General features: G+C 42.5%; 1 non-coding gene across 1 annotated transcript; it reads right to left on the reverse strand.

The window, feature by feature from the left end:
* Positions 1 to 1,082: 1,082 nt before the first annotated feature.
* On the reverse strand, positions 1,083 to 1,208 carry LOC135273748 (U4atac minor spliceosomal RNA). The gene has a single exon (XR_010341558.1). It is a non-coding gene; the product is annotated as a U4atac minor spliceosomal RNA (small nuclear RNA).
* Positions 1,209 to 24,708: the final 23,500 nt, after the last annotated feature.

Below are 24,708 nucleotides of genomic sequence, written 5' to 3' on the forward strand. Positions count from 1 at the left end.
CTGCTGGGATGGTCAAAAGCCTGAGGTGCAGTCCTTGCTCAATAAGCAGATAAGATAACGCTCACATCTATGAATGCGACCTGATAAGGTGGCAAAGAGAAGAGTGAGCAAAGTTCTGTGAGCACAGGAAAAAAATGGAGAAGGATTTATTCCTCCAGAGAAAGATCACAGAAGGCCTCAGGGAAGAAGAGGCCTTTGGAATACGTTTTGAAATCCAGGAGGATGTCGCCATATGGGGGAATAAGAGAAAAGTGCTGCAAACAGAAGGAAGAACATAACCGAGGCTCAGGGACCTCACGCCTCTCAGGGAAGTCCAGTAACCCTTGTGGCTAAAATGAGAGGTGATTGGGTAAAGGAAGGAGGACTCAGTGTGAGAGCTTACAAGGAGGTTGTGGACAAAACAGAAAGTGCTTTACAAATGCTTGAACTTTGTCCCGTAGACAGTGGGAGCCACTGAAGTCTTTTAGAGCAGATACAATGTGATCAAAGCAGTACTTTTAAACAGTCAATGTGGCAGCATTGTGGAGAATGAATTTTGGAGTTGGTGAAGAACCTAGAAGAAGGAAAGGAGGACAAAGACTACTGTAATCTTGGCCAGGGGAGAAATGAGGAGGTCTGGGCGGGGCAATGAAGTGGCAGGTTTTAAAGCAGTATTTCTGATAGACAAGTGGAGACTTGGAAATTTATTGGATGTAGAGGTTGAGGGAAGTGCAAACAAAGGATGATTCCCAGATTTCTAACTTGTGTCTAGACTTGAGGAATGTTACTGCCACTAACCATGGGAGGAATTATTGAGAGAGGAAAAGACTGTGCAAGGGGGATGTTGGGCATTTACTTTTGGTCACGTTGGGCTCATAGCCAGGGCTGCACCATGGGGAACTGCAAATATAGATCTGGATCTCAAGTATTTTTTTTTTTAATTGAAAAGCGGGCCGGGCACAGTGGCTCACACCTGTAATCCCAGCACTTTGGGAGGCCGAGGAGGGTGGATCACGAGGTCAAGAGATCGAGACCATCCTGGCCAACATGGTGAAACCCCATCTCTAAAAAAAAAAAAAAAACAACTAAAAGCAGGTTTTCATTTTTCCAAAAATTGCACCAAGGTAAAGCAAAGCTCTAGTTGATGCGGGTGTGTTGTTTAGGCATTAGCAGTCCTACCCTCACTATGCGCTCACTGGACAGTAGCGCAGCCCCAAGAAAAGGATGGTTAGTTGCCTTATAGAGAAAAAAAAAGGAAAAAATAATAATAATTTTTAAAAGATGGTTAGATCTCAAGTATTTATGACCCATTTTTATATGAGAACATTGAGGCTCCAGAATGTTACTGTGTCCAAAGCTTTCTAATAGGTGGTGATGTTAGTCATCTTTGTGTCCCTGGTTTTTTTTTTTTTTTTTTTCCGAGGCGGAGTTTCGCTCTTGTTACCCAGGCTGGATGTTTTTTACCATAGTACCAGAAATGAATATATGCCACGCTATTATCTGAGAGCCAGAGAAGAGACAGAGGGCAGAACCTGGAAAACACCAGATTCCAAGGACAGGCCAAAGAAGATTGAGCCATCAAGAAGGACTGAGAAAAAGCAAAACCCAGGAATGAGAATTCCAGGAAAGAGGAAGAGATTTACATTTCAGTGCCTCAGAACTCAGGAAGAATGTAAATGGGATATCTGAGGTCATTTCTTACCTTTAGTAGAGAGGAGACTATGCAAGCTGGTTTGGAGATTATTTAGGAGAGAGTGACAGGTGAAGCCATAGGAAAAAAGTCAGACTAGACTTCTGGTTAATTTAGACTTCAAGATAAGGATAGGAGGTAAAAGAATTGAAGATTGAGGGAAGGTTTTCTGGGCTGGATGGATGGTGGGTTTTAGAGAAAAACATGTTGGCAGGGCATGGTGGCTCACATCTGCAAAATGGAGATTATGGTAACACACAATTCACAGGATTGTTGAGAAATTCAACTTAGTAAGAGTGCCTAATAAGTATTTGCTGCTGTTATGAAAACCTTTAAGGTTTTCAATGCATATACAAAATTTAGGAAGTTAAGACTAAAGTTTGACCCTGGCACTTGGAAACAATAGACTCTAGAACCCACACTCTTAACTGCTATGCTTACTAACACTCACGAGCATAACAATTCCAGTTCCAGGAATTTAGTCTGAGGAAATACTTGACAGATACACACAAAGTAAAGTACATGGATCTTAATTGCAATAGATGTTCCACACCAAAGTTAGATGTCTGAACAAAATGTTCAAAAGATAGACAAAAAAGCTAGGCTTCCTACTTCAGATCACTCAGGTAAAGACGAAACAAGAGCTGAGTGTGGAAGAAGTGGATTTGGGAGGTGATGTCTTCAGCTAAGCTGTGCCTGGAGAGCCTGCCCATCACCGGGGAGAGGGAGGCATGGTAACAACCACCACAGGCTTCGTGACCTCTTCCTTTGCTGGGTCCCATTCCCTGAGAAGCCAGAAGATGAAATTAACAAGTAGAAGGAAGGAAAGAGAGGAGTGAGAGAAGGTGACCAAAACCACTGTGCAAAGAGTAGGTGCCTCATCAAACACAGACCTCGGGTGGGAGAAGGAAAGGAAAAGTCTTATCTGTAAAAAAAAGACAAGTTTGATTAATAGGTTGGATTGTATACTCTTTTTCTGAATCAAGCCAGCATTTGTGGCTTAGGCCATAGGTCAATTTATTCCTCAAGAGCAAGTAGAACAGAGGGCCATCCAAGTTCTCAGCCAGTGGCTGGGGAAGTTTCCACCACCAAATAAATGTTTAAGTGATGATAGGAGACACAAATGATGAACTCAACATGCTTGTCCAATGGAAAGATTCCACATAAAAATAAAACATTGCCATCCAGAAAACTTGTCTCAATTTATATTCCAATGAGCCGTGTGCAGGAGCCTTTTTCCCTCACCATGAAACATATGATCTATAATTTGGTTTCCCAAATAGATTTTTTTTTTTTTTTTTTTTTTTTGAGATGGAGTCTCGCTTTGTTGCCCAGGCTGGAGTGCAGTGGCATGATCTTGGCTCACTACAACGTCTGCCTCCTGGGCTCAAGCAATCCTCCCACCTCAGCCTCCCGAGTAGCTTGGACTACAGGCGCCTGGCACCACACCAGGCTAGTTTGTTTGTTTATTTATTTATTTATTTATTTATTTATTTATTTATTTTTAATTTTCAGTAGACACGGGGTTTCACCATGTTGGCAAAGCTGGTCTCGAACTCCTGATCCACTCACCTCGACCTCCCAAAGTGCTAGGATTACAGATGTGAGCCACCCCGCCCGGCCCCAAAATAGGCTTTATTTGTGTGAAGAGAATAAACTGAATGGCTGACACAGATATATTGCTTGGCAAGTACATTTCTAATAGTAAATAAATAAATTGGCATTTTAATTTATCAGCCAGCCAGTGTTTTAAGAGATTGGTTAATACAAATAAGCCCCCTAGAATGAAGTCACTTCTCACAGCGATGACAATTCAAGTTCCCACATGTGCTCAGTCGAGCAGGTCTCCAGCGGCCCCAGCGCGGGCAGCCTCCAAGGTCCTCCGGGAAGCCAGCTGGCTGGCAGGTTGGCCTCTCTTTAGCACCATTTAAACTGCGACAAGCAGAACAGTAGGCTTTGAGGAGTGAGGACATGAAATGGCCTCCGGGGACCAAGAAACTGGATGTTCACAGATCCAGCTTCTAATTGCAAAGCAGCTAATGGTAGAGCATCTAATTGAGAGCAAGCATTTGAACAAAGAGTGGAAATAACCCTGACACCATTCAGCATGGAATGAGACCCGAGCCTCTCAATGAACAACTCCTTCCCAAAAAAACAGCAGGTCTGCGGCTCCGCATAAAGGTGCTGGCAATGGGGTGTGTGCACATTACTGTGACAGGCAAACACAACATCAAGAAAACACTTAATCTTCCTGTTTATCCCCAGAAGGACTAATAACCAGAGTGAGAGGGAGAGCTGCATTCTTCTTCATTTAGAAACAAGCTCACACTAATTCCTGGCTCTCCAAGTTTATAGACCAAATACCTGCTCGCACTAAAACTGCCACATATTATAAACCTCATAGAGGAAGTGAATCCATCACGTTCTCGCTCCCTTAAGAATAGCTTTTCCCTGGAGTACATAACCCATTACTGCATATCTTATAGAAATCAAATGCAGACTCTCTTCCACCACAGAACAAATCGGTTTTGCAGAAAAAATGCACAAATCATGACATTTTGTTTTTCTTCCACTTTAAGGCTTTTATTTCATTATAGTTATTGTTTTCTTCTTTTTCTTTGTTTTCAGGCAGCAATTCCTAAGGCATCACTACACTTGGATTTGAGCCACAGCTAAGGAGGACACGCCATTCCCTGCTTCCTCTCTAATCACAGGGATGGTACCAAGGCCCACTCCAGGCCATAATGAGAAGCAGACTGAGGAGCCTGCAAACCCCGGTGATTTACCTTGAATCCTTTTCTGACTCTGTCTCCCACTGTTTCCTACAGGTTCCTGATCTGATCCCTCCAATCAGGAGAAATTTCTCTGTGATGTCACTAGTACCGTCAGTCACCAGACTTGTTCTTTGGGTTCAGGGATTTATTATTCACCCTGCACCCCTAGGGCTGGTGCTGAGTGTGACACATGGTAAGCCATCAATGAATACTTAGAGATGCCAGGCACGGTAGCTCGCACCTGGAATCCCCGCACTTTGGGAGGCTGAGGCGGGTGGATCACTTGTGCTCAGGAGTTCAAGACCAGCCTGGGCAACATGGTGAAAGCCCGCCTCTACAAAAAATTAAAATTAAAAAATCAGCCGGGCCTGGTGGCACATGCCTGTAATCCCAGCTACTCGGGAGACTGAGGCAGGAGAATCGCTTGAACCCAGGAGGCAGAGGTTGCAGTGAGACAAGATTATGCCACTTAACTCCAGCCTGGGTAACACAGCAAAACTCTGTCTCAAAAAAGAAAGAAAGAGAGAGAGAGAGAAAGAAAGAAAGAGAGAGAGAGAAAGAAAGAAAGAGAAGGAAGGAAAGAAGGAAGGAAGGAAAGGAAAAAAGAAAGAAAATCTATATGTGAATGAAAGAATGAACTAAATATATTTAAAAAGGACTAACAAGGCTGACCCTAATGCTGGATTTTAAGGAAATTCATGTTTGTTGAATGCCTACTGTGTATCAGTGATAGACAAGGCACTTAAAATCTCATTTAATCCCAACACCCTCCATATTGTATTACAAGTTCACCACTTTCTGTATATATCTGGGCTTGCCTCTAGGAAGACAAGCTGATATTGAGCTATTTTTATAAGAAATTAGAAACACAAAGAATGACTTTAAGAAATAAAGATCTCAGTAGTTTCTTGAGTCAACCTCTTCTTTGTATTATGTCTTATCAATGCCCAACCAGATACCTCTCTCTATCACTATCTACCTTCTATCTATCTGTTCATCTATCTACTATCTACTTCTTTTTAATCTATCTACTATCTATATACTTTTCTTTTTTTGAGACAGAGTATCTTTCTGTTGCCCAGGCTGGAGTGCAGTGTCAAGATCTCAGCTGACTGCAACCTCCACCTCATGGGTTCAAGAGATTCTCCTGCCTCAGCCTCCCATGTAGCTGGGACTACAGGTGCGTGCCACCACACCTGGATAAATGTTTTGTATTATATTTTTATTAATAGTAGAGATAGGGTTTCACCATGTGAAACCTGGTCTCAAACTTCTGACTTCAAGTGTGATCCACCACCTCAGCATCCCAAAGTGCTAAGATTACAGATATGAGCCACCACTCCCAGCCTATCTTTTTTTTTAAAGGTAAGTTCTAGAGGGAAGGAAGGAGGAGTCAGAAGCCATGTTTTATCAGGGAAAACTTCTATACACTTAAAGAATCTGAGAGTTGGTGGCAGAAAAAAAATAAAAAATAATAAAAAATAATATTTTAAATACCTAGAGCTCATTACGGGTACTTAAAGTAATATAGAATGATCAGAGATGCTTAGAGTCAAGAAAGCAATGCAATACAACTAGGAAAATGATACTATATGCAGTTTAATCTCTGAGCATGCACAAGTACTCCAAGTTTCTGCAGTGCATAGGGACACTGCCAAGGAAGTCACAAAATTGACATTATCTTCAGAATGGGCTTTTAAGTCAAGGTGATCTCATTCTGTTCTGATGTATCCCTCCTAATGAACAACCTTAATTATCTTTTTCTCTTAAAGATCAAGTTTGGGGAGAAGGAATTATCTTGCTCTTCTGGTTGGTTAAATGTGGATAAACAAGAATTCATAATGCTTTACTTCAATAAACAAACAATGCATCATGGGCTGAAGGCCCTGTAGGCACAGTGCAGCCCTTTCTCAGGCCAAGTTTTGTCAGGTGGACATCTTATGATCTCATTTCCAATTTTCCAACCTTTGGAAAGCCATATTTGCTTTCAAGAATAGTAGCTTTTCTAATTTTCCTTCCCTTGTCACATTCAGGATGTCACAATGTTAAGCAGGGCCTTATTAGAGTCTCTGATGGAGAACTTCTTGAGTGCATGGCTGAGCAGTGGGAACTTGGCAACTGTAGCTGAAACCTCACATAAGATAAGCCATCATCTCTCACTCCCATAGTTCTTCTCTGAAGCATAGCTGAGCCTTGCTCATTTCAGCTCAAGAAAGAGAACCTGATGTGCATAAGAAACTTTTTACATATTTGTTTTCAAAGAAATTACTCAAAACCTGCCTACTATTTGCAGTTTATGAGTAATTAGCCATTTTAATGATATCAAAAACTCATGGTCAGCCAGGCTCAGTGGCTCATGCCTGTAATCTCAGCACTTTGACAGGCTAAGGTATGCAGATGGCTTGAGCCTGGAAGTTTGAGACCAGCCTGGGCAACATGGTGAAAACCTGTCTCAAAAAAAAAAAAATTAGCCAGGCACGGTGGTGCATATCTGTAGTCTCAGCTACTTGGGAGGCTGAGGCACAAGGATCACTTGAGCCCAGGTGGTGGAGGCTGCAGGAAGCCGGAATTGTGCCACTGCACCAGCCTGGGCAACAGTGAGACCCTGTACCACAAAAAAGAAAAAAACAACAACTCATGGTCAAGCAAATTTAAGATTAACCCCAAAGTAACTGTTTAAACACAAAGTAATGTTAGGTTTTCAGTCTAGGTTCTTAGGAGAGCTTATGGAGCCATGTGCTGAGAACTTTAATCTGTCAATTCAGATGGAAATGGAGCAATGGGAGCTTTCCTTCCTGAAATCTGTTCTCCTCCTTAATGTTATTACAGACACCCAGAGATTCCATGGACCCCACTTCAAAATCTGCTTCACCATCTCATCATTTTCATGTGTTTTTTTCCCTCTCTTTTAAAATTTCTTTTGGCCAGACATGGTGGCTCAGGCCTGTAATCCCAGCACTCTGGGAGGCCGAGGCAGCAGGGAGATCACGAGGTCAAGAGATCAAGACCATCCTGGCCAACGTGGTAAAACCCTGTCTCTACTAAAAGTACAAAAATTAGTTGGGTGGGCTGGTACGCACCTGCAGTCCCAGCTACTCGGGAGGCTGAGGCAGCAGAATTGCTTGAACCCGGGAGGCAGAGGTTGCCATGAACCAAGATCGCACCACTGCACTCCAGCCTGGGCGAAGTGAGTGAGACTCCATCTCAAAAAAAAAAAAAAAAAAATTTTTAAGAGACAGGGTCTCACTGTTCCTCAGGCTGGAGTGCAGTGGCACAATCAGAGCTTGTGGCAGCCTAGAATTCCTGAGCTCAAGCGATTCTCCCACCTCAGCCTCCTGAGTAGCTGGGACTACGTCCATGCACCACCATGCCCAGCTAGCTTATTTTATTTCATTTTTTGTAGAAAGGGGGTCTCACCTTGTGGCCCAAGTTGGTATCAAACCCCTGGCTTCAAGTAATCCTTCTACCTTTGCCTCCCAAAGTGTTGGTATTACAGGCATGAGCCACCACACACAGCCTTGGTTTTTGTTCTTTTTTTTTTTTTCTTTAAAAAAAAAGACGGGGTTTCACCATGTTGGTCAGGCTGATCTTGAACTCCTAACCTCAGGTGATCCTCCTGCCTTAGCCTCCAAAGTGCTTGGATTACAGGCGTGAGCCACGGCACCAGGCCGGATTTTGTTCTTTTTTTAAATACTAGATTGGATCCCTATTTACATCTTTTTGTCCATCTCTATCCTTTAAAATCTGAATCAGGAACAAATCTTTCATGGGCTAATCTTCTCAGTTTTCTCCCAAATGTCTATCTCACCACATTAAATAGCTGACAAGATGGCCCTACTGTTCCTTAGAGCCTCAGACCTTCAAACCAGAAAAGCACATAGACTCCACTGAACACAGCCCTCCGGTTTTACAGGCGAGGAGACTGAGGCCCAGCATAAAAGACGAAACAAGCTAGGAGAGGGAATGCCCCCTCCCTTCAGGTCTTCATGGACCATTTCTCACGTTCAGCAACCTATCTATCCAAACCTGCACTTCTATCCATCCCAACTCAGGATTCCACAAATCAGAAATGTTCTTTGTGCCTTAAATGGAAGGTAAAGCTGAGTTGTGCAGTTTTATTTTGAGATGGAGTCTCGCTCTGTTGCCTAGGCTGGAGTTCAGTGGCACCATTTCGGCTCATTGCAACCTCCGCTTCCACGGTTCAAGCAATTCTCTTGCCTCAGCCTCCCGAGTAGCTGAGACTACAGGCATGTGCCACCACACCCAGCTAATTTTTATATTTTTGATAGAGACAGGGTTTCTCCATATTGGCCAGGCTGGTCTCAAACTCCTGACCTCAAGTGATCTTCCCACCTCAGCCTCCCAGATTGCCGGAATTACACGTGTGAGCCACCACATCTGGCCTATTATGCAGTTTTAAATACCTTATTTCAATTATCTACTAGTTCAGCATTTCAAATATTGGTGGAATATTTAATGTGCCTATGTGAAGTCAGATTTCCTTTTCTAGAGCATTAGTGTACTGTTGCTGTTTTTGTATCTTTTGAATGTTCTGTAAAAATTTCCCTTTCTCATCTCCAATGTTCCCCTCTCTTTACCCGTCACACACTTGGGTAGGTTCATAGTTTTACCCATGCCCTGTCCCCATGCATCTACTAGAGCCCATCAACAGCATTTGTTTTCATTGCAGATGCATCCTCTCCACTCTCACCCCACAAAGCTTTGAAAAGGAACCCTATCTCTTCCGGAGGCTCCTTCTCCATCAACCCAAAATGACCTCATGTTTTTTAGACATGAATATGACTCAAGGATGCCTTGAGAGTAAGCTATGTACACCTAATTCATGACTCAACGATAATGAAGCTAGCAGACATCCCGAAGGCTTGTCAGGGACCTGGCAGCGCCCTCAGCTCCTTGCAGAGACTAACTCACCTAACCTTTACATTTCAATCACAGCCTAAGTGCTAGTGTTATCTTCATTTCACAGAGGGACATCCGAGGCTTGGGGGACACCAGAGTTGGAGGGAGTTTAAGCCGAGTGGCCCAGTGTGACTCGGCTAGAAGTAGCAGAGGCAGGATGTGAACCCATGCAGTCAGGCCCTCGGAGCCATGTTCTGACCAGACTGTCCTCTCCATACGTGCAGAGACAGACAAAGCACGGTGGGCTACTGCACCCAGCAGGCCAAGAAATAATTACGTATCCACCCAGGTATTACTGAGAGGAAAATTCAGCAAATATTTTGGTCTGAGCATTTTTCAATTCTAACCCTTTAAAAGCAACTTTCGTTCTATCAGCAGGAGAATCACAGATTTCTATGCTGTCAACAGCAAAGGATTGGATCATACATTTAAAACTTTAACCATTTTCTTTATGTTATAGAGGGAAAGGGGAGTTTTCTTACGCTCATAGACATTTTCTCAGTGAGTTAAAGAGTCTTACCTTAGGCACACAGATGGGCCTTATGATAGCTTTAAGTCTACTGGAAGACTTTATTTTCTGAATAAGAAAATGCTCAAAGACTAGTGCCTTACTCATTCTGGGCCCCACACAGCTTCTCATAAAACATTCTGCTTCTAAGTGAGTTGTGAAAATGGGACTCACAAAATGATGACAGAAATACTGCTTTAAAAACCTTTCCAGAAGCTTTCACGGAAATACAATAGAATATATGAGAAGAAAATGTCTAGTTCTTATTACAAAAGTGTAAAGGAAACGAGAGAGGATTACTTTTTACTGGAAACAGCCAGAAAGATTCACTTAAGACCATAATTTACTCATATAATCTGTGTTATTTAAAAATAATATTGAAATAGTACTAAAATAATTTCAATAGAATTATGCAAGACACAACTAACATTAATTCTAGCGACTTATACTAGATTAAAAATAAGGACTTACTATGAGCTATTAAGAGAGAAATTAAAGGGGCATTTTCATAGTGAAATTTCAGTCAAAGGAGAATAACACGAAGACATCTCAGTCATGCAAACATTTGGAAAGTATACTCCCCGACCACTATTTCTGAAATGATTAAGGATGTATATCAACAAAACACAGGGACAAATCCAATTAAAGAGGAAACTTACGAAGATATAACAAAGAGGGAAACCAGCCAAGTAGTGCAATGCAAACAAAGCCCACGGTGACAGATGGAAGGCGAACCCATACGCAGTCCACACGGCACCATTCAATAATAGTATGATCGAGAGGCCATATCTTAGTGATAGGACAAATGAGGCCTATTTTTTCTAAAAATTGAAATAAGGAAAGTCCGATAAAACCTTTAAAGAAAACAAAAATGTTTGCAAGAAAGCCATGTACAGATACGAATAAACCAACCACTGCTTGATCTTGAGCATGTTAGAGAACAGGATGCATTTGACCTTGATGATTGTCCTTATGAGGACATGAAGTTAGTCACACAGGATGACATGTCTTTCCTGCTGACCAATCACACTGCTCAGTTCTTCACTAAATACTCTTTAATTATACCACCACAGCTCTTATTTACAATTATAGGACTGAATGTAAATTACTAAACTTGACAACATAAAAATAGAGTTTATCCAGCTCAAATTGGGAAATTATGGAGAAACGAGGTGCAGGAAAGTGTGGGAAGATAATTTCTTCATCTCATCTAGTGAGAGGGAAGAGATACTATTAAAAAGTAGAGACTCCAATGTATTATTTAATTATGAAGGCAACAAGTATAGAGGAACGTCCCACTAATAAATATTTCCCCTGACACTTCACATGACTTACAATTCATCATTTACTTCAAGTTCATATTATCTTAGAAAAATACGTGTTCTGGCTGGGTGCAGTGGCTCATGCCTGTAATCCCAGCATTTTGAGACACTGAGGCAGGAGGATCGCTTGAGCCTAGGAGTTCAGTCAGCCAGGGCAACACACAGAGACCCTGACTCTACAATGAATACAAAAAATAAGCTGGGTGTAGTGGCACATGCCTGTAGTCCCAGCTACTTGGGAGGCTGAGGTGGGAAGATTACTTGAGCCCTGGAGGTCAAGGCTGCAGTGAGCTGTGATCACGCTGCTGCAGTGAGCCATGATCACGCCACTGCACTCCAGCATGGACCAGAGTGAGATCCTGTCTCAAAAAAGAGAAATAAGCATTCTGACCCCTCTTCAGAGTGTGATTCTCTCTCTGGTTAAGAATCCTCTAATTTCTCACGCCTGTAATCCCAGCACTTTGGGAGGCTGAGGCGGGTGGATCACGAGGTCAAGAGATCGAGACCATCTTGGTCAACGTGGTGAAACCCCGTCTCTACTAAAAATAAAAAAAAGTTAGCTGGGCATGGTGGCGCGTGCCTGTAATCCCAGCTACTCAAGAGGCTGAGGCAAGAGAATTGCCTGAACCCAGGAGGCGGAGGTTGCGGTGAGCCAAGATCACGCCATTGCACTCCAGCCTGGGTAACAAGAGCGAAACTCCGTCTCAAAAAAAAAAAAAAAAAAAAAAAATCCTCTAATCTCAAGAAGCTCTTCTTGATTATTCAGGATGGTTCAAATGTAGAAGTCACCCCTGATCCTCTTACTTTTTTGTGACTAGCATAAGTACTGGGACATAAAACAGAGGGTTCTCAAATAATAACCATATTTCCTCACCATCAAAATCCTGCCATCTGGCTGATCAGTCCCACCCCCCGCACACAGAAGCATGCTGTGGTCCAACTCCAAGACATCTTCCAAAGCCTATTTTGACTGGTGACTGATACTTTTAAATGCAAGAGACCATCTGACATAATGGAAAGATTCGCATTTATGTGGTCAAACTGGGTTCATATCCTGCCTCTTACCTCCTTCTCTGAGCATCAGACAAGCTGCTGAACCTATCCCAACGTGCGTTTCCCCATGGTTAATTAGAGTCATTGGTATCCATCCCACAAGGTTGTATTGATGATCAAATGAGATAGCATACAGAGTGCTCAGCGCACTGTAGATGTTACAACATCCTTTCTTCCCTTCAATAGATTGAATTTATTGTGTGAACTATGAGGTGTTCTTAATATGCTTGTTCTTTTTTCTCCGTTTAAACATCTGTAGTTGTCAGTAGAACTGTTGAGAAATGTTCTTTCACGTCTAAACGTCCATGATTCTATGACCAATACACTAATTAAAGAACCACCCTAGTTCAGCCTCGCCCAGGTTAGACCAAAAAGTGGATTGCTGCTGCCACCTGGTGGCTGCAAGATAACGTGAGGCAGCATTTCACGGAAGCTTGTGAGTGCTAAAACCCCAACCCCGCCACACAATTAGAGGGAGCCTGGGGAAGGGAGGACGCCCCCACTTATTTTCTATTTTTGGAGGGGACAGGATCTCGCTGTCACCAGGCTGCAGTGCAGTGGCACAATCTCGGCTCACGGCAACCTGTGGCTCCCGGATTCAAGCGGTTCTCGTGCCTCAGCCACCAGAGTAGCTGGAATTACAGGCGGCATCACCACGCCTGGCTAATTTTTGTATCTTTAGTAGAGATGGTATTTCACTATGTTGCCCAAGCTGGTCTTGAACTCCTGGGCTCAAGCGATACTCCTGCCTCAGCCTCTCAAAATACTAGGATTACAGGCATGAGCCACTGCACCGGCCGAGCCCAGTTATTTTCTAAACGACAGTGTCGGTGAGGGGTGAAGAATACACATTGGTTTGTTTCCATCTTTGGGCATGTAAATCAAAGTCAAGAATGACCTTGAACAAAAACGTAAAGTTGGCAAATGTTGACTTCGAGGCTCTGAGATTCTTTCCTGCTCTTCTCGTCTCATGGCATTTACTCTAATTGTTCTTCCTCAGATAAAAAGCTGTTCAGAAATTTTTTTTGATAAAATGATTCATTCTAGGTATAAATAACTAAGATCATTAATGGAAAGGCCATTAGGCTGAGCCGGCTCCTGGGCCCTGGGTTTCTACAGAAGCAAACTGAAACCCCCAGTATCAATGGTCGTATTCTAGGAAAATGCAACTTCAGCTTTAAAACTCAGGAGCCGCCAACTAACCTTAAAGCCTTCTCCTCTTGCCCTGTTGGTGGAGCCTGGAGCCACCTGAAGCCTGATGCTGCCTGATTTATGAATCGTTTGCTCAAATAAACTCTTTAATATTTCAACGTGCCTCAGTTTATCTTTTAACATTAATGAGGTTTAATATGACTTCTCTCTGTAATGTTTGTATTGTACTCTTTTTAAATAGAAGAATTACATGTGTGTGATACATATTATAAAAGGTCTTCTTAGCAGCTATCCAGAATATTCATACAATTATTCCTTTTTATGGTTTAAAAAAGGCACATGCTATACCAGCTATTCTGCACCTTGATCTTTCTACCTAATGTCTTGGTTTTGTTTGTTTTGGTTGATTGGTTATGATTCCTTTTTCTTCTTGATCAGGTTCATCACATTCAAACCTAATGTATTTTGCATATATGCCATTGTATTTGCACTTTCATAGAAATATAAACACCATCTTCCTCACGTAAAAAGAATAAATCTTTGTGGAAGTTGAGGAATCTTCAAGCAGTGATAGAGGAAGTTTCAGGTGGTGGATTTCAAGGTTTAAAGAGGATGTGGATCACCTGCAGAGCTTGCAAAACCAAGTGAAGTCCTATTTCTGATTCAATAGGTATGGGGTAGAGCTGGGAACCAAATATTTAATAAGGAAAGTGGGTAACCCTAATGCAAGCTCTGTAATCATACTTCGAGAATCACTGTTTAAAGGCAGAAGTTATCAGCCCTGGTTGCATATTAGAGTCACCCGGGGAACTAAAAATATTCTGATTCTGATTAATTTGGCCTGGGCACCCAGGTGAATCTAATGTGTCACCAAGATTGAGAATGCAGCAGTTCTCAAACTTGGCTACTTACTGGAATTATTTAGGAATCATTAAAAAATACTGATGCCTAGGTCACACCTGCCCCCAACAAAGATAATGATGTAACTGATCTGGTGTGTGGCTGCAGTACAAGGAGCTTCCAGAGCTCCCTGTGATTCAAACGAGCAACCGAGGCTGAGAAACCGTGGTTTAAGTAGACAGGTTTACTGATAATTCCAGAGTCAAGTCAGGTGAAGCTGATAGACCCAGGAATGTGTTTGTCTTCATGCCACAATATGATAGACATGAGAAAGCAGGAGAAAGATGATGTGTGGTCTTCCTCTGTTCTTTGTTAATAAACAGTCTGTGCTTTTGATATAATTTGTTGAATCAGAACTTATTTTTTGTTATTAGTATGGAAGGAAGACAATGACAGCTGTCTATCCTTGATCAATAAGATCAATCAAATGAGTTAAATCTGAAGAGAGGACCAAATCCCATTTCCACCAAAAAAAAAAAAGATTTTGGCCACTTGCTCACATGAAGGAGAGTTTCTGTGTTCTGGCTCAGTGAGTTCTCTATCTTTTTGGGGTTTTGTTTTGTTTTTTTAGACGGAGTCTCGTTCTGTCACCCAGGCTGGAGTGCAGTGGCATGACATCAGCTCCCAGGTTCAAGTGATTCTCCTGCCTCAGCCTCTCAAATTGCTGGGATTACAGGCTTGTGCCACCACTCCTGGCCTATTTTTGTTTTTTGTTTTTTTTAGTAGAGATGGGGTTTCACCATGTTAGCCAGGCTGGTCTCAAACTCCTGACCTCCAGTAATCCACCCTCCTCAGCCTCCCAAAGTGCTGGGATTACAGACGTGAGCCACCGTGCCTGGCACAGTGAGTTCTCTATGAGAACTCTAGCTTCTGCTATCTTTTCTGTGGCATTCCAAAGAAAGTAGTACTTTACCAACTTCTACTGCTCAGAAGGCATTCTCCTCATTCCCCCGGGGAATTGATAACTTGGCAACATTGTGATAGGGGAACTATAAACCAGCTTTCCTGAAACTCTTCTGTAATGAGGTCCCCATCAAAAGAAGTCGTTTCCATATTTAGCTCCATTCGCTGCTTTCTACAAAGACCAGCTTAGAGCTGTAGAGCAGTTTTCTGTTTCCAGCTTCCAAAATAAGTTGACAGTTGTTTGTTTTCTTTTTTTTTTCTTTTTCAACCATCCTTTCTAATGACCTCTCTGAATGGCAAACAGATTACTTTCTTGTTTTTAACTTGATCAGGCATAAGAACAAGAACTGTTAACATTTTGCCGGATGTACGCTTTGGCAACATACCAGCTTAGGCTGTTTAATTTACAGCAAGATGGCTGCAGGCAAGTCAGCCTAATGAGGGTGACTAAAGAGTTAGAGTTAAATATTAAATTTATCTTAGTCTTCATTTCTTGCTGTTCCAACCAATAAAAAAAAAAAAATGCCTCTGGGATGTTCGAGCGTGAACACATCTAGCTTGTGGTGCCTTAGGTAGAGCCTGAAGGACATTTAACTCCATATTACACATACGGCAGCCACAGTATTTGTTTCCCCTTCATTTTATTTTGGTAGTATAACCTATCTGGTTGGGAACACGATAGACCAGCACACAGCTCACATCTAAAGTAGCTTGGCCTGGGTTTTCCTTTGTAGTTTTATAGCTCATCTTTCTCCCTTAAGAATTTTCTATAAACTGGGACACTGGGTTAGGGGACCAGCAATGATGAGGGAGAGGGTACTCTGATGAAATCTTTTTCTAATTCGTGGATTTTGCTGATTAAATGCAAGTTCATGGTTGACTAGTATGTTTCAGTGTTATCATCAGAGAAGCTGGGCGGGGCATTCCCTTCCGTCTTATTCAGTCACTAAAGCACCACAAACTAAATCCTGCCCTTAAGACTGGTGAAAGAACTATCCCTAAAGGTTCCCAATGAATTGAAGATGTGTTTTTGTCTCCAAGTTTATGTGGTTTAACTCCCCACCTGCTCTGGGTCCTATTGACTTTTAAGTTCCTCTGGAGACCTGGCTTTTTTAACCTCCTCCGTTCTGATGGGTAAGTATTGGAGGACTTTCCCAACAAGGCACCATAGCGGGGCTCAAGCCTAATCTTTCACCACCATTTCTCACACCCTCTCATATTCTTGCTGTGCCAAACTCTTACCGTTACCTGAAACACTGTTCAATGTTTTTATTCAAACAATATTTACTGAGCATCTGTTATATCTCAAACTCTGAGCTGCTGCCAGGAATGCAATAGGAATGCAACATCTTCGTCAACTGTTCTTACTCCTGCTTCTATGGTGTGGGTTTCTCTTTCTTTTACTTCATCCTTTTGGCATAATTATATTTATTTTGATGTATTTCACCTGACTAGAATCTCTCTGTAATAAAGTAAACTGTGGATAACCAAATCTGTCAAATCTACTGAGGCCAGGTGCGGTGCCTTGCGTCTGTAATCCCAGCACCTTGGGAGGTCGAAGCAGGTGGATCACTTGAGGTCAGGAGTTTGAGACCAGCCTGGCCAACATGGTGAAACCCCATCTCTACTAAAAATATGAAAATTAACCAGGCATGGTAGCACACTCCTATAGTCCCAGCTACTTGGGAGGCTGAGGCAGGAGAATCACTTGAACCCAGGAAGCGGAGGTTGCAATGAGCCAAGATCATGCCACTGCACTCCAGCCTGGGTGACGGAGTGAGACTCCATCTCAAAACATAAAAAAAAAATAAAATAAAATTTTCAAAATCGACTGAATTTGTTGAACACCATGTGATCCGAGGCCAAGGTGCCCTTGCACATGCTGTTCTCATTTCTTTAAGTACCTTTGCCTGGAGTTAACCTCCCTTCCTGGCTCTTCCCCTTCTACCCACTTCCAGATACCTGGTTAATTCCCGCATGGAGGAGAAGAGCCAGGCAATGGGTTGCTATTGAGAAGGAGGCTACGCTAGCTGACATTAACTAAGCACTTACTACCCATCAGCTTCCGTGTCGAACTCACTAAGTGCTTCCTTTCATTGAAGCCTCTCGGCAACCCTCTGAGACAGGTTTTCATTGTATCGTTATTTTACAGATGAGGAAACTGAGGCTGAGAGAGGTAAAGTGACTTTCCAGGCAGTTTAATCCCAACCCTTCACTACCTCCCACTCATACCAGGTGACAGCTGAGCACAATCATATAAAATGTGCATAAGAAAGGAGATTGGTAACACCACAAAGAAGGGTACAGTAATGGTTGTGTGACGTGGTAGGGGAAGTGAGCACACACTCTTCCTGCAGCAGAAATGTCAGCAGTTTGTCTATCAAGACAGTCTGGTTTCTCTACCCCACAAGAAACGTTGCTTACTGTGTTCTGGTGGCATTTTTTATGCAGTTCTACTATAGCACTTCTGATGCAATTTTTTTTTTTTTTTTTTGGACAAGAGTTTCACTCTTGTTGCCCAGGCTAGAGTGCAATGGCGTGATCTCAGCTCACCACAACCTCTGCCTCCCAGGTTGAAGTGATTCTCTTGCCTCAGCCTCCTGAGCAGCTGGGATTATAGGCATGCACCACCACGCCTGGCTAATTTTGTATTTTTAGTAGAGTTTCTCTGGTTTCTCCACGTCGGTAAGGCTGGTCTTGAACTCCCAACCTCAGGTGATCCACCCGCCTGGGCCTCCCAAAGTGCTGGGATTACAGGCATGAGCCACCGTGCCTGCTCTGATCCACTTTTTACATCTACCATGTTTCACCTGATATATAGAGCTCCCCAGGAGAAGAGGCTTTCTTCCATATCTTTCGACCTCCTATGCTTTACAGAGTGCCTGGTGCACAAAAAGTGCCGAATGGGTATTTGATGAATGATGGAAGGAAAGGTCTCTATTTTCAGCTCTGTGGACCATATGATATCTGTAGCAACTACTCAACTCTGCCTCTGTCATGCAAAAGTAATCACAGAAAATATGTAAATGAATAAGCATGGGCATGTTCCAGTAATATTTAGGTACAATAAAATCTGAATTTAATATCATCTTCAAATTATGAAATATTCTTTTTTTTTTTTTAAAAAAAAAAGAGTTTCACCATGTTGGTCAGGCTGGTCTTGAACTCCCAATCTCAGGTGATCTGCCCACCTTGGCCTCTAAAGTGCTTGGATTACAGGCGTGAGCCACCGTGCCTGGCCTAGAAATATTCTTTTTTCATTTTTTTCAACTATTAAAAAATGTAGAAACCAGGAGGCTGAGTCAGGAGAACCACCTGAACCCAGGAGGCAGAGGTTGCAGTGAGCCAGGATTGTGCCACTGCACTCCAGCCTGAGCGACAGAGCAAGACTCCGTCTCAAAAAAAAAAAAAAAAAATGTAGAAACCATTCTAAGAGTAAGACCTTACAGAAACAAGGTGTGCCCAGGTGTGGTGGCTCACGCTTACAGTGCCATCACTTTGGGAGGGCAAAGTAGGGAAGGATAGCTTGGGCCCAGGAGTTCAAGACCAGTCTGGGCAATATAGTGAGACCCTGTTTCTACAAAAAATAAAAAATAAAAAATAAAAAATTAGCCAGGTGTGATGGCACATGCCTGTGGTCCCAACTACGCGGGAGACTGAGGCGGGAGGCTGAGGCGGAAGAATCACTTGAGCCTGGGAGGTCAAGGCTGCAGTGAGCTGTGATTGTGCTACTGTGCTCCAGTCTGGGGCGACAGAGCAAGACCCCATCTCAAAAAATAAAAATAAAAAATAAACCAGGAGGAAGTGGTAGATTTGGTCCAAAGACCATAGTTTGCCAACCCTGGCTCTGAGCTCCTCAAATCACCCATCACAGTTCTCGGTCTCGGCTATTCCACTGACCTGTAAAAACAGTTGTAAAGACGAGGTTATGGGATGCAGTCCCCACCTAGACTATGCAGCAGGCCAGTTCTGCAGCGCTAGGACGGTTCTGCAGGAATATGGGTGGAAGTGACTGTTAGAGATACCTCACTCCACAGCATAAAGCAACCTGGTCTCACAAAAATACATTTCAAAGTCACGTCTTTCTATTCATTGACAAAGTTACCAATTAATCTCTTAGAGAGAGAATTTGAAAGGCCTGTGAATAGGTTTGCTATTTTAAACTGGGGGCAGTGGGCAGACCGTGAGTGGTTATCTGGGAAATATGAGAACGTGTGCATTAGGGAAGACTGCAAGATCCATCAAAGAGCCTGCATCCAAATGCACGGTGTGTGCCAGATAACTTTTGATCTGTTACAAATAAAGGAATTTAAAATTCCCAAACAAAGCAGAACTCCAGAGGATAATGTCAAGGTAATGGGATTATAGCACTGAAAACAGGTCAATGGAAAGACACCTGCCTTTTAAATCACACAAATAGCTCAGAAGTGCTGGGCTGCTGCTTCTCTTAACCTAGAAGTGTTTCTGGAGCTGGCTGGAAGGCCACTCTCTACAGAAAACTTGTCTTTTCTGTTGAAAACAGGCGTTAGCTGCTTCTTGAATATCTCTCGGAGAGGTCGCTAGGAGAGTTTGCGAGACTTCAAAGCAGGGGAAAGGAAAAGCTTCATAATAACACACTCGGGCGTCTGTATAAATATGTCAGCTGCCCCATGGATCCCATATTTATCTCATATTCTCTAGGGTCCTGAAAAGCTAAAGGAAGCGAATGCTGACATTTTAGGAGAGTTTAGTAGATGGTGCACCAGCAACAGCTGACTGCCACTGGCTAAACTGTGGGGCCACTTTTTGATTTCCTCATGCCTCGGTGTGCTCATTTGTAACATGGTATGCTTTGGTCAGACTGTGAGGCTCTTTCCTGCTCTATGATTCTGTGATTCTAACATACCCTCCTTTGCTTCTGTAACCTGAGTTTCACCAGATCGCAACAACATGTGGGTACGAAAAGAACACGATATCATATTTGGAGTATTCTGGCCAAACGTGTTTAACCTGTATCTAATTATGAGGAAATAATCAGGCAAATTCCAACTGGGAATTGGAATTCCCAGCCTGCCCCCTTCAAAAATGCCACTGTATGGAAGACAAAATTTAAAACATTTTTCAAAAGGCAGGGGGGCTATTCCAGATTACACATGAATAAAAAGACATAACATACAACTATTGGGGTATTTGGAGTGATTTGGCTAGGGACTATATAGTAAATAAATAAAATCTATGATGTATAACTATATTAATATGATAGGGATATTGTGGTTATATAAGAAAATGTCCTTAATCTTAGGAAATACAAGCTGAAATATTTAGTAGTAGTGTCATGGTATCTACAACTTTCAAATGGTTCAGAGTAAAAGTGTGTCTGTGTGTGTGTGTCTGTGTATGTGTCTGTGTGTATGTGTGTGTGTCTGTGTGTCTGTGTGTATGTGTATGTGTGTGTGTCTGTGTATGTGTGTGTATGTGTCTGTGTCTGTGTGTATGTGTGTGTGTGTATGTGTCTGTGTGTATGTGTGTCTGTGTGTCTGTGTGTCTGTGTGTGTGTCTATGTATGTGTGTGTATGTGTGTGTCTGTGTGTGTGTCTGTGTATGTGTGTGTATGTGTGTCTGTGTGTCTGTGTGTCTGTGTGTGTGTGTCTGTGTGTATGTGTGTCTGTGTGTGTGTACTGAAAAAGAAAAAGCAGATGTGGCAAAATGTTGGCAACTGGTGAACGCAGAAGAGTGGAAAATCTTTCATCGTGCTAGTCTATCCACTTTTCTGTGGGTTTGACATTTTCTAAAATTAAATGTTGGGAGAAAAAAAAAGTATGAATCTTCCTATGAGGGCAGGAATAGAAGAAAAGTGTGGGGAAGAGCACCGTTTTCTTTGGGAGAGGTTGAGATCTTGGACACATACTCAAAGAAAAATGAGATCTTGGAGGCTGGGCTAGACAGATAACGTCAGAGAATATTTTCACAGTTTCCACTATTCTTAGAGATGAGACTAGAAAAGAAGGTTTCCTGGGACCTGAAGAGAGCTAAAAAGGAAGATAAGCCACATTTCAGGAGCAGACCAGAGTAACCCCCCATGGAGCCAAGGACTCAGGACCCTGCAAAACACTAATGAAACCCTCCTGAAGCTGCAAGTGGCATCCGTACTGGAGTGATTGGGACATACCTTGAAAATTGGAATCATTCCAGTGTAGAGAGGATCTGGGCAGATTTGATCAGGAAAGGCCAGAAAGGTTACTGTGCACATTTGAAGCATCACTGGGTTCATTCTGAAATGACTGAGTTCCTGAGAGAGGAGATTTGAGCGACTCAAAGAACGTGGGTGGCTAGAATGCTAAGGAAAGACAAGAAGCCAGTTAGAACAGATGTAAGTAGCATCCAGGCTTGGGTGGACAGTGACCCAATGGGAACCCCTGCCAGATGGGATTCTTCTCCTCAGCCCACTGAGTTACTAGACCAGACTGGACAGTGCATGCTTTTGACAGATAACAGTCCTTCCCTTTACATGTGTCACTGCAATGGGCTTCACAGGACAAATCTTGGAGAAGTATGTTAGAAAAAAGTCTGAATCTAAAAACACAGAGCAATAGTTCTTACACATTAGTCAGCATCGGAGTCATAAGGAGGCTTTTAAAACCCAGCTGGGCCCCACCTAAGAGTTTCTGATTCACTAGATGTCACCAGGTATGTGCATATTTGACAAATTCCCAAGTGATGAAGATGCTGCTATTTGGGCCCACACTTTGGGAACTGACGTAGCAGAAAGAAAATGAAAGGAAGGTCATCTAGCAAACTGTACAAGGTAGAGAAAGCACTTGGCTGACTCTTCCACAAAGGAGAACAATGAAGCAACAATGGAGACTGTTCCCTTGCGTAGAGAGAGAAAGGAGCATTACTTCAGAGGTAGAATTGAAAAGTGAAGAAAGACAGCACCATGAGGGGCAGTCAGCTGAAGTCTTCTTCCTCAGCAGGCCCCAAAGGCACATCTGCCAGGGGTCTCTTGACCAGCAAGAGGGTCCCAATACCTGGAAGAGAGAGTGAGTGGAAAAAAAGAGAGATAGAACAGTATGGGGTCTGGAGGACTGACGAGGACTGCCCAAGTCAGCAACTTATTTTGTGCACAGGGTCTCGTTATATACCCTTTAGCCTGCAGTGGCTGACGTCAGGTTACTTAGTGAGGTTACTACAACAAAGGAGAAGAGAAAGTTACAACATTGCAAGCCTGGGGTTCAAGTTAAAACTAGTAAAAGGAGAAGCAATTCAATCAACTGTCATAAAGATTGATCAAGAAGTCATAAAACAAACAGGTGACCTTTTCTACTTACCCGATAATCAAAAACACAGAAACAAGATCACATTTTACAATGGTCAAACCAAGGTATAAATCTTAGAGGTAACAATTTCAAATGTCATAGGAATAGTCACAAGCTTCAGTGAGTACTGGTAACAGAGTCATAAAAACTAGCCCAGAACAGAAACTTCAAGAAATACAATGCGCAGTGAAACCACACAACCTTCACCCAGCCAAACTGTTAGATCAGTGAACCGGAAATAAACTTCGCAAAATCAGACTTCTTGCACTTCCTTCATTCCCTTAGCTCGACTGCATCCAGGAGGGGAGAAATGTATCTGGGCTCAAGCTCCATTATGGCGGAGACACTTAGGGGTCTCTATGCTGGAGCAATCCCCACAACTGGGCTTCAGCTCAGGAATTTGCTGAAGGCAATTCACCAAAAGAAACCTACAAACTACCCTTTGGAAACAAGACTCACAGGCCTGAGCTATGACTACCTCCCTCAGCCAAAGAGATCAACCTCCTCAGGCAGAATGGCCTATTTCCTAAGAATTTCCATGACACCTGTACCAGGTAACTACCAGCTAAATAGCAAATGAATAAATTAGTATCTCACTGGCTTATACTACCATTTTCATTATACTAAGAGCTACCATTTATTAAATGTTTACTAAGTGCCTGGCTCTGTGCCAGGTGCTTTACAAGCATTACATTTAATGCTCATCATCACCTCATGAACTGCACCATTACCTTTATTCTACACATAAGAAGTCTGACACTTGGACAGGTTAAGTATCTTACCCAAGGTCACACAGCAAGTAAAATTCAGGCAATAAGTGCCTCTTCATTTTTCCTCCTGGAGAGAGGAAGTTCCATCCAGGAAACAAGAGAAGTAGAGGCATAAACAATAATAACAAAGAAGAAATGAGGCACAGAAAAGAACAACTGCTGCCCACTGCAAAAGACAAGCCTCAACATTCATGAAAATCTAGTTCCTTCTGAAGCCATCACATGAGAAAATCTTACATCCACAAACTGACCTATTTTCATCTTGGTCTTCTGAGTTAGAAATCCCTCATAATGTAAATCAAATAAAATAGAATTCTTGACTTTCCTATTTCTCTTAAAGCCTGCTGCCTGACCAACAAGTCTGAGTCTTCAGTTCAAGTCAGTTTTCACTGCACAGTGCCAACAGCTGAACCCCAAATTCTTCAACTGCTGGTGACACTGGGAAGGCAGGAGAGTGGCGTATGAGTGGATGTGACTGAGGGGCCGAGTGGTGTGTTTCGCTTGGGCAAGGCAGGCAGGCATCACAAATACGAATAAATGCCTGTAGCATGAGCTTAAAGAGCTTTGATCTGTTTGTAAAGCTGGTAAAAACTGCTCCACAGGAGCCAAAGCCAAATCCAATACTGTAAAGGAACATTTACTAGAGAGCGACTTTCCTCTGGGGTACGTATTTGCATGAGGTGTAAAATTGCTAAATATCTGAGGAATAAAAGAGCTGGGAATCGTACGGCTTAACTAAGAGTCACACTAGTACCCCTAGCCAAGGTTAAAGCTACAATGACTTCAGATCTCTACAATGACCTCAAGTATTGCCACTGTGAGAACTTACTTATGTTTGCCTTCCCTAGACTATTTCATCATTTTGAGCAAAAACACAGATTTATGTGTCAACCTTGGAAGGGAAATTTACTTCTTTCAGGCTCGTTTTTGATGTAAAAAAAAAAGTAGAAATGCCTCCCAACTTTTTACAATTCAGCAATAATACTTTATCTTGAGTGCTTACCTTCCAAATTATTGCTTTCTTCTCAGAGCACTGTGGGTCCTGGGCAAAATAATGAGAAAATGCTGAGTAGCTGTAAAGGGGTAAATGTTAATCAAGCTAGCAAAGCACGAAGGGTGAGCACCTAGGAAGAGGGGCCTTTCATTTACATGGTTCTTTCTAAAAAAACAAATGTCATGAAAGGATGTTTCATCTATCATGCTGAGTTTCCTAATCAGAGAGATCATTTGATCTCAAGAGAAGTAGGAAGAAACTGCTGGCCACTAGAGTTTCATGAAAAGCAAATAGGTAATCAACTCCAAATGAAGAAAAGCAAGTTTTCTATTTTATGTTTTTTTGTTTCAGTGCCCTTTGCTATATGTAGTTTCATGATTAAGACCTATGTAGGCCAGGTGTGGTGGCTCACACCTTTAGCACTTTGGGAGGCTGAGTTGGGAAGACT

The sequence above is a fragment of the Aotus nancymaae genome, unplaced genomic scaffold, assembly GCF_030222135.1.
Source record: "Aotus nancymaae isolate 86718 unplaced genomic scaffold, 86718_ANA_hifiasm-v0.15.2.pri h1tg000008l, whole genome shotgun sequence".
NCBI lineage: Eukaryota > Metazoa > Chordata > Mammalia > Primates > Aotidae > Aotus > Aotus nancymaae.